General features: G+C 40.3%; 1 protein-coding gene across 8 annotated transcripts in view; it reads left to right on the top strand.

The window, feature by feature from the left end:
* Nucleotides 1–15,033, top strand: part of C9H7orf25 (chromosome 9 C7orf25 homolog) — a 324,697-nt gene that overhangs the window by 65,512 nt on the left and 244,152 nt on the right. For all 8 annotated transcript variants that reach the window (XR_009565153.1, XR_009565151.1, XR_009565145.1 and 5 more), the window contains exon 3: nt 9,107–9,192. The gene's annotated coding sequence lies outside the window, so the exon portion shown is untranslated. The remainder of the gene's footprint in view (nt 1–9,106; nt 9,193–15,033) is intronic.

Below are 15,033 nucleotides of genomic sequence, written 5' to 3'. Positions count from 1 at the left end.
TACTAATTATCAGTTGAAATAATATTTCACATATATTGAATTAAATAACATATAATTCCTTTCATTTATTTATTTTTACTTTTTGTATTGTTTGGCTGCTAGATAATTTAAAACTAGTTTTGTGGCTTGGATTTGTGGCTCACAGTATATTTCTATTGGACAACACTGGTGTAGAGACCAAGCTCTCTTTTGTTCTCTATACTTAACTTCCACACCTTATTTCCTGTTATGGTTTCTTTTTTGCTTTTCTCTTCCTCCTCCCTCCTCTTTTTGTTCCTTTTAAGGACTAACCACACTTTAGGATTTTTTTTTCTTTCCTTTTTTTCTTTTTTTTTTTTTTTTGCGGTACGCGGGCCTCTCACTATTGTGGCCTCTCCCGTTGCGGAGCACAGGCTCCGGACGCGCAGGCTCAGCGGCCATGGCTCACGGGCCCAGCCGCTCCGCGGCATGTGGGATCTTCCCGGACCGGGGCACGAACCCGTGTCCCCTGCATCGGCAGGCAGACCCCCAACCACTGCGCCACCAGGGAAGCCCCCACACTTTAGGATTTAAAATCCTCCCTTCTTTATGAAGATTATCTGCTTCTCCTAGCCAGAAGCACCTTTTTCCTCCTCTAAACCCCTAAAACTCTTTACTTATAGATTTTTTATGGCAATAATCAATTTCTGTTTGTATTATAGATGTTTGTGCCTATGTATTATTTCCTCCCTAAGTTGTGAGTCTTTGAAGAAAAGGGGCACTTTGAATTCTGTTTCAAATCCCTCAAACTGGGTGAAGATATCAGGGTATCAGTCAGAAACCACACTCAGTGTTTTAACAGAAATTGTTTAATGTAGGAACCTGATTAAATAGGTATGGGAGACCTAAGAAGTGAAAAAGGGAATACCGAGGTGATGTAGAGTTAGTAACTGCAAGAAGCAGCTACCACCCTTAGGCAGCGGGGTCCAGGGAAGTGGCAGGATGATCAGAATCCAGGAGCTGGGAGAAGGGGCTGGGGAAGGTGGAACTCAGACCTCTGAAGAGGTGGGCTCTCAAGCTGGTGCTTGGAGGAGGGGCTTCATGGCGCTAGAGTTCTACTCTCTAATGAGAGGATGCTGCCTAGCTGGTGTTAGTACCTAAGAGGAGGTGTGATGAGACTGGTTCTGTGAGTATAGAAAAGTCTGGAGATTGTAACTAATTGCTACTTGTTCTAACTGCTGCTTCCAAGATGAAGAGCCATTGCTGCAGTGACACTAATAGGAACGGTAGGAGATCGAAAGGCACAAGATTCTCTCCCACTTTGGCCTTCCTACCTCCTCTAGGGCCCTATATTGATGGACCTTAATAGGAACCAACTGACAATGAAGAAATGTAGAATCCCAGTCTGGGATAAGAGCTTCTGGCATGTCTCCCAATGATCCCTGCATCTGGTGTTAATGCACCTGTATAATCTCCTCTCCTTGAGTGTGGGCTGGACCTAGTGACTTGCTAGCACTTGGCAAGAGGTACACGATATCATTTCTGGTGCGACTTCCATCTACCTATTGTCTTCTTGGCTCTCATACTTTAATAAAGAAAACTGCCATGTGAGAGAAACCCATATGTCGAGTAACTGAGGTTGGTTTCCAGCCAAGAGCAGGTGAGGACATAAGGCCTGTGGTTCAATAGCCTGTGAGAAATGGAACCACTGAATGAGATTGGGATTGGGCCATTCCCCAGGTGAGCCATGAGATGAGACCCCAGACCCTGAGCTAACACATTGCTAGCAGCTCTGTGAGGGATAGTGAGACATGCAGCTCAGCTATGCCCGGATTCTTGGTCCACAGAAATTGGGAGATAATAGATGTCTGTTGTTTAAAACTGCTAAATTTTGGAGTCATTTGTTACATAGCAACAGCTAACTAACACATAGCCCTAGAATCACAAAGTATTAAAAGATAGATTTGAAAATAGGAGATGATAGCTTAATAACTGGTAAAACTAGTATCTAGAATCTCTCTATATATACATACATACAGAGAGGGATAGATAGAGAGGTAGAGATATTTATCTAGCCGTCTATAAAACAATCATTTAATCATCTATCTATATTTCTTTAAATTCATAAGTAATAAATACCAACGACCCAATAGAAAAATAGACAAAAGAGTGAACAAGCTCTTAACAAAAGAGGAAAAATAGGACCAATAAGTATATGGCAAGAAACTCAATTTCAGTAATCAGACCAGTACAAATTAAAGCCACAGAGAGCAACAGTATTATGTACATACTGGCTGCAATGGATTTAAAAGATTGACAATACCAAGTGCTGGTGAGGTTGGGAAGCAATGGAAACTCTTATTCTTTGCTCGTGGGAGTGAATATTGGTCCAATATCGATGAATATTGGAAAAGAAGTCAGTATTGCTTAGAAAAGTAGAATGTTTGCACAGCAAACAACTCAGCAGTTCTACCCTGAAGAATAGATCTTAGAGACACTCTTGGACTCATAGGCCAGAGACTACTCAAAATGTCCATGGAAACATGATTTATATTAGCCAATAGTTGAAAACCCAAATGATCATAATCAGAGGAATGGAAAAATAAACTGTAGTATTTTCATATAATGGAATAATATACAACATCAAAAATGAATGCATTACAACTATCCATATAAACATACATGAATCTTAGAATTATAATAACAAAAGAAGTAAGCCACAAACTAGTGCGTACAGTATGAGTCCTCGTACGTTCCATTCACATCTGGCAGACCTAAACAAACATTGTTCAGAGATGCTTCCATATACAGTAAAACTCCTAAGTAAAACAAGGAAATGATCATTACAAAAGTAATGAAGGTGATGTGAATGTGATCTAGGAAGCCCCACAGAGAGTTTTAATCTCTTAACCTGGGTGATATCACGTGGATATATTGACATAAGTATAATTCTTTAAAATACACAGATTAATTTGTACATTCCATTTTCAAAAATTTCTCTGAGGTTCCTTTGGAAAGAATCCTTTTAGATTCCTTTAGAATCCTTTTAGATTCCCCTTTTTTGTGTGTTAAATTTGAGGGGATTAAATGAAATATTACATATACATAAAAATAGCCTATGATTGGGACATCATTCCTGCATCCATCCATCATTTATCTTTGAGAGATACCTAGAAGGATGTTCGCCAAATTTTGATGAGCATAAAGTTATTTCAGTACAATTAAAAACATTTCCAAATTATCACATTGATCAAGGATAGCAATAAAAAAAGTTAATATTTGGATATTCTTGCAAGTTGCAGTCATAAAGTACTTTAAATATTCACATTTTGAGGGGCTACAGAGTGTTGAGAAAATTTGTATTCACACAGTCTAGGAATGGAAATTGTACACTTTGCAACTGTTCACCTTCAATCTTGGAATATTCTTCATTCAATTAAACAGTGATGGCAGAAGTAACTTTACTCTTTAGTCTTAGGAAAATCCAGTTCACTTACCTGAATGGTAACAGGTGGGTAAATCTCTAAGTTGGGTTTTTAAAATGAAGGTTCTAAAAAAAATTGAAAAATGTTTAAAAAGTGAAACTTGAATCAAGTATTTGTGGAAGTACTTCTGTGGAACCTTACGGTTGGCAGGGATGCTACTGGAAAACTATCATGCTGGGCATTGTGACAGATTTTACTCTAAATATATGACAGCAATTTAGCAACACTTTTGTAAAGTTGGTCAACAGAGCCAGACAATTTAGATTAAAGCAAATGCTGTGTTCTTCTCTGGGCAACTAATTTAGTAATTAACTTAGTAAACAAAATGAAGCTGTTCATACAGGCACAGAATGTTTACCAAAGTTTAACACAGATCATTTCTGTAAGATAAGAATTTGGGTGATGTGTTGCTTTATTTTTGAAATGTTCTATATTGTTTGAAATGGATGTGACACACATGCATACTTTTTTATAAAATAATAATGAAATTAGTAAAAACAAAGAAAAGAAAAAAGCATTTTTACTCATTGCCTCAATGGAGTCTCAGGATAACCACATGAAACTTGCACTAGATAACCTAACTTGCCCAATGTCAGACAGAGACTGGCAGAATTAGAGGGCAGATCTGGAATTTCTTTGGCCACATATCTGGACTCCAGTGCCTATGGTGTGTAGCTTGATGTCCTGCGCATAATCCTTACTCATGAAAAGTTCAGAGTCCTTCCATCCCCAAAAGACTTTTATACAAGGCAGCAGTTCTGCTACTCACTTCAGTGACTCCATGGCTTAGCCATGTGACTCCAACCATTTGTTTTTACCTTGATGTCATCTAAACACTCCATAAACATTTAACGCTATGGCCAAGCACACGTGCACCAATTAATTCTCTGTCTGATCACTTCTTCCATTTCATCATGCGGAGAAGGTGACCTGTCAAGTCTGCAGTGCAGCCCTCTTAATGGATGATGTAATGGAAGCAAGGCACACCAGCCTTCTCATGTGACTTGAATCAATCCGTTTCTTTTCCTCCATTCATTGCTGGCATCTCAACTCCCGCAAGTGAAATCAGATTTTCCATGTTTGGACCAAATTTCTCAAATTTCCTACTGGCAGGGGGTAAAGTTCTAATTAGTTTACGTGTACCAGCTAATTAGGTAAGAGGTTATTTTGCTAAGAATCTCATGCAAGCCTTAACCTGGGGTCAATTTGATTGTATTTGAATCAGAAGCTGCATATTCATGTCCCTGCTCTAGTGACAAAATGACAGGACAATCATTTAGTTTAGAAAAAAGAGAAACAAATGGAAATTATGATTTTTCCTATGATTCAAACCAACTTCAGGCAAAATTGTGCAGAGGCCAGGTTGGTCCCAGGTCACACCAGTCTACACTCCCGTGGATTTTCTCTTACCTAGAAAGTCCTCTCTTGCTTTTTTTTGTCTCTGAAGTTTCTCTTAGAAAATGAACTGATAAACTTACTCATCCTAAGGGATAAATGACTATTTCTCATGGAGATATCCTTACTTCATAATGGGATAAATCATTTCACCAAATGGATACATTTTTAATCTGTGATTCAGATTTGAGCCACATTAATAAAACAAAACTAGTTTCTAGGTAATTGTGAATTTCATGTATTTTCATATTATCATTTTCTATATGAAAGACAATAAGAACATTCTACTTACTTTCTTACACAGGAAACCTTTGGACAAATGTTTTTAGAGCAGCTCTGAAATGACTTCACTGACCATGGATTTCATTAATTTGGTCCATGTCCTTATTAAGAACTAATTAATTACACATGCACACAATTGTCTAAACAACCACAGACCATCAGTTCCGGAGGTGTTATTCATGTTCATCTGGCTCTATTTTCCTATCTCAGAGAGGAAGAAACTGATACCCATAAAAGCAAACTTGACAGACCCCAGAATGCTGCTGGTTAGTGGCCAAACAGGGATTAGAACCCAGGTTGACCAATTAACAACTAAAATAAGGAGACGGACTATGCCCGTCTCTCCTTAGGGCACAGAGAAGGAGGCTCCATGTACACAGGAGTAGTGAGCTAAAGGAGAGAGCTGGACTCCACAGGGGAGTTTGATGCCTTAAACAGTTCAGAAGATTACTCTGTATGTATCCTTTGTAGAAGTCTGACCCTGGTACTAAGCATCTAATACTAAAAAAGGAAGTGAAGCATATATTTAAAACTTGTGTTGCATTGGGTTCCATCCAATGTTCAAAGGATCAGTGGTGCTGTGTTTATTCTGTCCAAAAGGGCAAGCATCACAGATGACCACTGTGTTTTTCTAGTGCAAATAGAAGTAAAGCCCCAGGGACACAAAGCTGATCGTGGGTCTCCAGGATTTAACGAAACACGATGAAGATTTCCAGAAACACATAGTAATTTACCTTCTTTGCAAGAAATATTACTTTTACTGGCTTCAAAGTTTGGTGGCTACTGAAAGAACAGAGGTGGGTAGGCTTCTTTCACATAACTTTTATGTAGAATAGTCTTCACTGTTTCGAAGTATTATCCCATGTTCTCTTGTTGGAGTATAAAAGAAAGCAACACATACTGAAGCTGTTCAGATGAGCTCTTTACTCCAAAATGGGGTAAAGGATCGAGACATCTACCTCTTCATAAAATCTCCTGCATGATTAAACTTGTAGCAGGCCCACATGGTTCTAGCGTATTTGTCTGATCGGTAACCATTTACTGTGTTATTCAGGATCATATTTTCTGTAATTGTGATTGGCTTTACGTGCAGTGAAACATCTAAGTCCTGTTTCCCTATTTCCTGGACTGGTTCACACTTTCGTAGCCTTTATGGGGAAGCCTAATTCTTTAAGTTTCAGAATTTCTGGTGTTAAAAAAAGCTGCAATGTCCCTATCTAAGCTATATCAAATGATTATTCTATATTAATAATCATTTTAGGAAGGCAGAAACATTTTAAAGGTTAATATTAAAATAGAAATAGTAAGAGCTAACACTGATACCTGAGTCGGCCAAGGCCCCCATGCATAATTACGTTTGAGATTTAAACTCTTGCACTGGAAAGCAGTGAGGGTCTTTGGTTGGAGTTAATGATGTGGGTTAAGGGCGCCAGGGCTCCTGGCAGTTCCTTGTACATAGGGTGACAATTGTTATTAGCAGAAGTGATTTGCAGAAACTTTTCTCCTCCACTGGAAGAATAGAGAACGGATGTGGGAGGGGAGTGGGTCCCAAGGACTGAGTTCTGGAATTCATTCTCCTTAAAAATAGGTCAATTCTATTTTTCCTAGGAAGTCCCCTGGGCAAAGACCCCATCTCCTGCACTCTTTCGAATATAAATTGACCCTGACAGTAAAACAACTTCTAACTTTTGCAACTCCCCTTGGGGAAGGGCTTTAAATACATTTCACCCTGCAAGTTTAGAAATGACCTTGGTGCTCTGGGGAGCTTGGGCTCAAGGTTGTAACCTCTCTTGGGCCCTGGGGCTTAGAAATCCAGGGACCAAAAGACCCCAGAAAGTAGGCTCACTGGCCTGCATTACCTTTGCTGAGAAGGTTGAAAGTAAACACTTTCTTACTTCCCACAGAAGCAATGCTTTTCTTTCCCTGGGCCTAGCGTCTCACATACATGATGATATCCAGACAGTGCTAACCTCTGGACTCCATGAAAAGCCTTTTAACTAATCATTCCTCCCTCAATAGTCAAGTTGTCCAGAAGACGCAGATTGAACTGATCTGAATAACTTTGGCTTTTTGGTTTCTTTTGAAAATATTTTTTTTTGTCTCTGTGGAAAATGAACTCTTTTAAATAGATTTTCCTTTATTGTTGAGAATTATGGGAATGGGAAAGAAAAAGAAAGAAATTGTACTGGTGAAGGAACGTGTTAAGAATCTCAGAAACAAGACTGTATTGTTGAAAAATATTGCTTAATAAATGCAAATTGTCTTCTTATAATAAAAACTTGCCTCATTCCACACTTTGCAGTTGCGGTTATAACACTATGTTCAAATTTGATTATTTACAGAATCAAAGGACACATGTCAAATTCAGATTGGACAAAGGCCCTTCTGTTTGTGTTTTTAAACCAGATCAAAGGGGCCCCTTATTTAAAACAGTGACTGTAACGCTCAGCTTGTGTCCAGACACTAGCGACCCAGCCTCTTGGGAAAAGAGAGAGAAATGGTCTTGAAACCTTTTGGTCTGTTTTTCAGACTTTCTTCCAGATAAAAGGAGGCTCACTTATGAGGTTCTCGCAGCCCTGTATGGCTAGGGTTGTTCTCCAGGGCTGGTTCACAGGGGACCTTGGGTGGTTGAGAAAACGTTCCACTCTCCTGAGCTTACCCCTTTTGTTTGGTTGGCCTGGGTCTGTATATAGAAGAGAATCTGCATAGGTATAAAGGCTATGAGAAATGCTAAAATGTTTATTAAAAAAAATCACCAACACTGGTATCCTACGAATTCTATTAAGTCCCTTTATGTACTAATCAAGTTGAAAGCCATAACCCTTGCCTTGAACATCTTAACATCTAAATATGCTCTACTGGCAGAGTCAAAGTCAAAACGTAAAAACTCCAGAAACCTACAACATGACGTTATCCATGTGACAATCATGGATGATTGATGAATTTTAGTGCAAGTCATAGTAAAAGTCTAATTGACATATGTAGTTTGGGAATTCGTGGATATTAGGGAAGGAGATTTATTTCCCTCTATTACATCCTCTAGTAGAAATATTGAAAAGGAGATTCTGGGATCCATCACTAGGCCCATTGGGTACACAGGATTCCTTCACTTATTTATTTGATAATATTGATTGAGTTCTTGCTACGTGCCAGGTGCTGTCCTAGGGACTTGTGAACCAAACAAGATTCCCTATTCTCGTGGCACGTATTCTAGTGAATATTGTGGGCCAGATAGTAAAATAAATATGTAAGTTATATAGTATGTTGGAAGAGGATAAGCACCATGAAAAAACAAAGTACGGAAATGGGAATGGGGAGTGTAACAGCATGGGGGCTGAGTATGCCAGGGCAGCCCTCCTTGAGAGGGTGACAGCTGGGCAAAGACTTGAAAGAGGAGGGGAAATTAGCCGTGCAGATATCCAGGGGAGAGGCATTTCAGGAAGGAGGAACAGCCAGTGCAAATGTCCTCCAGTGGGAGCATACTGGGTGTTAGAGGGACATAAAGGGAATAAGTGTAGGTGATAAGGCTGGAGATAAAGGGGGAGCAGACTGTGAAGGGCTTTGGAGCCATGGCAATGACGTTGACCCCGAGGAACACTCCACTCTCAGTGAAACGGGGCATGACATGATTTGACTCAGATTTAACGTGATTCCTCTGGCTGGTGCTGAGAACAGATTGTACGGGGCAAGGGTGGAAGCAACAAAGCCAGTGAGGAACCTATGGCAGTTGTCAGGGAGATCGATGATGGAGGCTGGGACCATGGTGAGGGCAATAGACGTGGTGATCAAGAGTTAGATTCTCCGTATTTTGAAGGAAGAGACATGAGAAATTCCTGTGTGAAAGGATGTGTGGAATTAGCCGAGTTGGATCTAGGATTTAAAGGGCCAGAGGTTATACAATTTGAGGGCAGAGGCCGGCATGATGCTCACCCATCCACGTGTCCCTCTTGAGTACACAGGACTTCATTTTCCAATCTTCCTTGCAGTGATTTTGGACCACGTGACTGCGTGACGGCCAATGGGAATGTGAAAGGAAGAGATGTGCCACTTCCTGTCTGAGGCGGTTGAGTAGGTGAGTGCTCTTCACACTCTCTCTTGCCTGTGTAGCTGGAAGTGGAGGACTGTAAGGTGCTAGAATTATAAAATGCAAGCAGCCTGAACTGCTGAGTCACCACTTGGACAGCAAAGCAGCACAGAAAGTCACCAGAGCCGTGTCAGACTGTGACGTGAAATAAACTTTTATTAGTAAGCACTTGACATTCAGGGATTTATGATTTATTGCAGTATAGTAATGCCTTCTTTAGTAACAGGTCCAAATCTGTGAAGATGTGAACACAATCTAACAAGGAGAAAATGTATACGTATGTGTGTGTGTATATACAGAGATCTCCATGACCCTTGCTTTGTTGTTCATGGTTAACAAGAGGAAACAACTTTGACCCTAGCAATCTAGTGTCCCACACATACTTCCTGATTGAATCCTAGAGGGCATGAAAAAGGAAATATTGAAATCAGAAGAACAAAGATATTTTATAATTCCCTAAAGGTTGTACAAAGGTCGACCTAAAGAGCTCAAACCTTTTGAGGTAAAATTTTTTCTAAGTTGCAGCATGTAGGTATAGGATCAGTACTGAGAGGGAGCAAAACATTGGGCTTGAGTGCAGGCAGGCGGGGAGGTACTAGGAACTCGGAGCAAGTATGTTGGCCACCCCAAGAAATGGAGGCATCTGAATGGCTTGGAACCCCGATTCTGCCGTGCTCAGAGCTACCTGTGCAAGATAGTGGCCACAGGTGAGTCCTTACATGTAAATCACAATGTGGGTTCCACAGGACTCCACAGTTCAGACGGGTACAGCTAACTGGTTCATGGAAGGGTCACATGATCTAAAGGTGTTACAGCACAAAGAGCATGAGCTTTGGAATCGGATCATCTGGGTAATTCACCAACTAGCTCAAAGTCTTGGTTTCATTTTCTGTAGAAAGGGGCTAATACTTAGCACGTTACATGGTCCGTGGTACAAGATCAAAAACTTACAGCTATTGCTATTATCATCATCTTTTTCATCATTATTGTCACTTTTCATGTGCCAAAAGCTGGAAGTATTGATGTGAGAGATGGTCCCCATGGACTCTTTGATAAGCAAATTGTAGTAATGCTAGAGAACTAGCACAAGAGTATTGACGAATAAACTCCTATGCTAATCACCCTGTGGTTGATGGCTAGAGCATAACTGGTTATTGTGTGGACTCTGTTTCAGTCCTTACAAGGTCTAGCTTCTTGGCTGTGGTGAAGTTCCTTGCGTTCTAGCTGAGGTTTCTATCCTTCTCATTTCCATATGTAAGTCTGCGGTATCCTCTCCCCCTGTTACGTGCTTAACCTCAAGGGAATCCCTGAGCTGACCTGTTCACCAGAGCTTTGGGGCTATAGAGAATCCCCTTTACTGTTCCAGAGTTGTTTCCTCACATATAAAATTAGAACATTGTTCTAAGTACCTATTCCATTGGCACTGGCTGATATGACAGACATGTCCTGCGAGAGAGACAAAACCTTATAAACACGGCAGGGGGTGTATCTGGGTTGGATGCCACCACATTTACAGAGCAGTCATCATCAGTCATCAGGGATAGCATAGCTAAGAAGCCACCTGATAACATTTATTAGCCATGGTGACAAAGAGTCCAATTTATGACTGGAATTAAGTTAGTCTTTCTGTGATCCTCAAAACGGTCAGCTCTCAGGAGTTATCTCTAAAGCCTAGTTCTTGGCTTGCAAGGAAATCTAACTTGTCTTATAAGCCCATGGAGCAGGATGTCTCCTGAATATTTTAGCCTACGATCTGTCATAGAGGTCACAACTTCACCATGAGAAAATCACTCCTTTCTTTTGGGTGTCTTTCCAGCCTTTAAGAGATCCTTTATAAGAACTCAGCAGAGAAGAGTAAAATGATTACCAGGATGGCATTGGTGTAACAGGAAAGGAAAGACACGTGAGGGAGTCAGATGGTTTAAGGCATTCGTATTTGCTATTATGTAACTAGCAACTTCCTCTGGATAATATTTTCCATTTGCTCCAAAGTCGCTCCTCTTGACCAAAGCAGAGTCATGCTACTTAAAGTTGCAGTAAATCATGGATTGCTAAGAAACACAGCTGGTCAGCCTCTTTCCCTTCCTGAAGCTACCATTTGATACTGGCTGGTCTAGCTTCTCTGCCTCAGATCTTTTGGACTGCATCATTTCCATGGCTACTGATTTGCCAGGATTCCAGAGTCAAGTCCATTACTCCTAGGGTCATATGGATGGAATATAATCTGCGTGGCCTTAAATGGGGCTCAGTTTTAGGCAGTGGAGGCATTTTAAAAAATAATAAAATAATAAAAGATGAATAGAAATATAAAATATGAAAATGATAAGATTATCTATTGTTAGACTAGATTAAGATAATGAAATATTACACAGTAGTGACAAATATTAAGTGTTTCTTCTGAGATGGTCTTATCTTGGTATGCAGGGTCATCCTTAGGTATTTAGGAAGTTAATCTTGCAATTCTTTGACTTCCACTTACGATCTACAGCACAGTCAATAAACTTTTTCTATGTGCCTCTGTCTCCCTACTTCTCCCAGTTTTCAGTTGAATTATTTCTACTTTGTCAAAACATATAACATTTACATAAAATTCTTCCACTCTTCCTCCACCTTTGTTTTATTCTCAGCTCTATTCAATATATTTTGTTCTCATCACCAGACTTTTTGCCAGTTTCTCCAGTCATCTCTTGGTTTAAATCCTTTAGTAGATTTTTCAGGAAGGACCTATGAGTGCAGTATTCTCCGAGTTCTTGCAGATTAAAACTGTTTTTCTATAACCTTGGTACTTGAAGGAAAGCTTGAGTGGATTTAAGATCATTGAGCTTATGCTTTACCATCTTGAGTTTTTCAAAAATGTTGCTGCAGTGTTGTCTTGCATCCTTGTTGCTGCCAAGAAGTCTGAGACTCACCTGACTTCTTCCCTTTGTAAGTGAGGTGGCCTTTTATGAATGAAGATTATTTTTAATAAAAAATCTAAATTTTGTTTAATAAAGTTTAAACACTTTACTAAAATACATTTTGTAGTTGACAGAAATGAATACATTGTAGGCATTTTCAGTATGAAGATTCAATTCTGTTATTTTTAGAAAGCTGCTTCGGATTGCAGTTCCCAGAATGCTCACATTAAATGTATGTTGCATCTTCTTTGTAATTTTATTTCTCATGTTTTTTATATCTCTTTATGTGTTTTCTCAGCGATCCCTCTCTTCGATGTCTCCAATCACATTTTTATCCAAACCTCTTTTCCTCTGGGCACCTTGTAATTTAGTGTTCATTTCTGAGATGATTTAAAAAATTCAATTACTTTACTGAGTTTGATCAACTCTTTTTTCTCATCTTTGTGGGTTTTTTTTTTTTTTTTTTTTTTTTGCGGTACGCGGGCCTCTCACTGTTGTGGCCTCTCCCGTTCCGGAGCACAGGTTCCGGACGCACAGGCTCAGCGGCCATGGCTCACAGGCCCAGCCGCTCCGCGGCATGTGGGATCTTCCCGGACCGGGACACGAACCCGTGTCCCCTGCATCGGCAGGCGGACTCTCAACCACTGCACCACCAGGGAATCCCCTTTGTGGGTTTTTTGTTGTTTATTTCTTCACTGAGTTTTGAATCTCTGTTTTGAGATATTCCTTCATTAAATAGATCATTAAACAAATCGTTGTATAATAATACTTAATTCTTATTGGGATGCAGTGTTAAATTTCTTACAGTTTTTCTTGGGTCAGTAATTATAGGTGTTTACTGTAGGCAAGGGAGAGGAAACTGGGTGGTTTACTAAGTTTCTTGGTCTAAAAGTCTGTTGGTACAGTAAAATGATATTTCTTTAGTAAATGATGGCTTTTGGGTGAGGGGGTGGGAAATTCAGTGTGTTTCCTTGTTTTTACTTTCTTTTACATCAGTTGCCTTTTTCTTATCCTTCACCACCATGTCCCTAAACATTACCACCCTTTCCAAATATCCTCCTCTCCCAGAATCTGTGCCTTTCCAAGACTGCTGCCTCTGGTCAAACATACCTGCAAGCACCTTCCTTTCAGATCCTTAGTGGTCATGACTCTGTTTTACCACCACTGATCAGAAGTGCTTTACTATTTTTCCACTCAGTGTGGACTCTTTGGGGGGTGATTGTGTCTATATTCTGCCATTGACAGGCTCTTATCTCGCTGTTGTGGACTGAATGTTTGTGTCCTCCCCAAATTCATATGTGGGAAGTCCTAAGCCATGATGTGATGGTATTAGGAGGTGGAGACTTTGGGAGGTGCTTAGGTCATGAGGGTGGAGCTCTCATGAATGGGATGAGTGCCCTATTAAAAGTGACAGTGGAGAGCTCCCTTGCCCCTTCAACTGTGTAAGAACACAAGGAGCAGACAGCCATCTTTAAACATGAAGCAGGCCCACACCGGACAAAGAATCTGCTGACACCTTGATCTTGGACTTCTCAGCCTCCAGAACTGTGGGAAACAAACTTCTGTTGTTCATAAGCCACCCAGTCTATGGTATTTTGTTACAGCAGCCTGAATGGACTGAGACACTCTCTTTCCTGATTTCTGCCATCCGTCCCTGCCTGACTCTCCACTCCACTGTGGGCTTCAGAAACTAGCTCATATGGTCCAGAATGTTTATTTGCCCATTTCCATAAAAGTAAAGTTTGTAGTAGTCTTGGTCTTATGTAAGTATAGGCAAAGGAGTAAGTATGGGTAGCTTGATTTGTCTCCTTTTTGAGCTCTGTGGTTTTGTAGTGTTGTTAGATTTGGCTTTAGAGAACTTCCATTATCCCGTGAGCCTTGAGAGGGCTTCCACTATCCCGAGAATAGCCTTGGTTCTAGAGGCCTTATTCAAAAGGGAGACGGCATAGTGCCTGCTGTGTCTGTCGTTTATTAACCACTTCCCAAGTGTGAGTGAGGTCTGGTCCATGATGTATGTTTATTAAATTGTGATGAATTAAAGTGCAGCAGGCACTTAATATATTAAGATATAAATATATTATATCTGATTCTATACGGTGGTTGTTATTATCCCCAGTTAATAGAGGAGGAATCAAGGCTGAAGAGGAGTGAATGCTTTCCTCTTGGCTACACAGCTAGTAAGTAATAGAGCCAGAGTTTGAGTTCAGATCTCTCTGACCCCAAACTGCACATCCTTTCATTCTTACTAGGCTGCCTTAAGGGCCTTAGGAAAGAAACGCTGAATAAAAATTAGGAAGAGAGCCCTGGGAATGCAGAGAAAGGAGAAAAAAGGCACTAGATGAAAAGAAACAAGAGTTTTCAGATGAACAACACAGATACTATGAATCAGGAGGTAATTATCCTTTTCTACATCTTAACTTCTTAATTATGCCAGAAAAGCAGACTCTGCAGAAAGGGTGGAGTTGCAGCTGCATCATCTGTTGATGTGGTCACATATTAAGTCAATCCCATTTAAAGTCTGTAAACTTCTAGATTGCTTCATCTCATGTGTCTCAGAGGAAACATAACTCCTCAGAAGACCATATCGAAGGTAGCGCAAGAGCAGGAGGGAAGGGCATGAAAATCTCAGAGGACCAAGTTCTCAGAAGGCATGTGGAGCTGGAAGCCAGATGGAATGAAACTGAAATTGCAGTATCTTATCTTTGCTACATGCTTTACAGTTTACACAGCATTCTCGCATAAATCATTGCTGTCCACACATCTCTGAAGGAGGTGGGGAAAATGTTATTAACATAATTTTAAATACAGTGGGGCTAAAGTTTAGAGAAGTCAGGTATCTTATCCAAAGGTCCCAAAGTAGAAGGCAAATCTGGGGCTAGAATTTAGATGTTCTGCTCCCCCAAGCAGACCTTTTCCCACAGAGAAATATATT

Source organism: Globicephala melas, chromosome 9 (assembly GCF_963455315.2).
Source record: "Globicephala melas chromosome 9, mGloMel1.2, whole genome shotgun sequence".
Classification (NCBI taxonomy): Eukaryota; Metazoa; Chordata; class Mammalia; order Artiodactyla; family Delphinidae; genus Globicephala; species Globicephala melas.
The sequence above is the reverse complement of the archived record's forward strand: the minus strand, read 5'-3'. Positions and strand labels throughout refer to the sequence as shown.